Raw genomic sequence first — 1,158 nt, 5'->3', positions numbered from 1 at the left:
GTGGGGTGGCCAGTTTGGGGTCCTCGGGGGGTGTTGGGTGTGAGGGACGGAGGGGCAGGGGGGGGTTCTGGGGTGCTCACCCCGCGGTTCCCGCAGGACCCGTACAGCATGTTCCGGCCCAAGCGCTACGCGGGCACCAAGGAGGACCCGAACCTCGTCCCCTCCATCACCAACAAGCGCATCGTGGGCTGCGTCTGTGAGTGCCCCCGTCCCTGTGTCTGCCTGTCCCGTCCCTGAGTCCTTATGTCCATCCCCGTGTCCGTGTGTCTGCCCATTCTTGTGGCTGTGTGTCCATCCCTGTGGCTGTGCTGTTCCTGTGTCCATTCCTATGTCCGTGTGTCTGTCCTTTTCCTGTCCGTGTGTCCATTCTTGTGTCCGTCTTTGTGTCTGTCCTGCTCCTGTGTTTGCGTCTGTTCCCATGTCCGTGTGCCTGTCCTGTTCGTATCCGTGTGTCCATCCTTGCATCCTTACGTGTTTTTGTGTGTCCTGTCCCCTGTCCGTTTGTCTGTCCCCACGTCCATCCTGCCTGTCCCTGTGCTCCGTGCCACACTGTCCACGTCCCCTGTTCCCCTCCCCCATGCCTGTCCCTCCGTGTTCCCCTGTCACAGTGTTCTCCTGTCCCTCCCTGTCCCTCTGTCCCACGCTGTCCCTGTGCCCCCAGGTGAGGAGGACAACAGCTGCGTGGTTTGGTTTTGGCTGCACAAGGGCGAGGCCCAGCGCTGCCCCTCCTGCGGTGCCCACTACAAACTGATCCCCCACGAGCTGCCCCACTGAGGGCCCACGGAGGGGCTCGGCTGCCCCACTCCACCCTCACCTCCCCGGGACCCCCGGGGCCCTGTTGACCCCCCCTGAACCACCCCAGATAAAGAGGTTGTGTGGAGAGCCTGACTCTGTCTGTGCTGGGGGCAGCGGGGCCACAGGGGTGTCACCGTGGGTGGGGAGGGGACATGGGGGATCTGAGTGGGACACCATGGCCTTGGAGCAGTATTTGGAGCAGGGGGACCCCATTTCAGTGTCCCTCTGCCCTGGGAGGTGCTGGGATTGGGGGCCCTGGGTGCAGCTGGGGGCAGAAAGTCTCGTGGGTCCCGTTGCTGCTTTGTCCCCTTTGGGCCTCCTTGCCCAGCCTGTGGAACACCCCTGAGCACTGACGGGGGTGAG

This window comes from Corvus brachyrhynchos, unplaced genomic scaffold (assembly GCF_000691975.1).
Source record: "Corvus brachyrhynchos isolate BGI_N302 unplaced genomic scaffold, ASM69197v1 scaffold141, whole genome shotgun sequence".
Lineage (NCBI taxonomy): Eukaryota > Metazoa > Chordata > Aves > Passeriformes > Corvidae > Corvus > Corvus brachyrhynchos.
Note: the sequence above shows the minus strand (reverse complement) of the source record.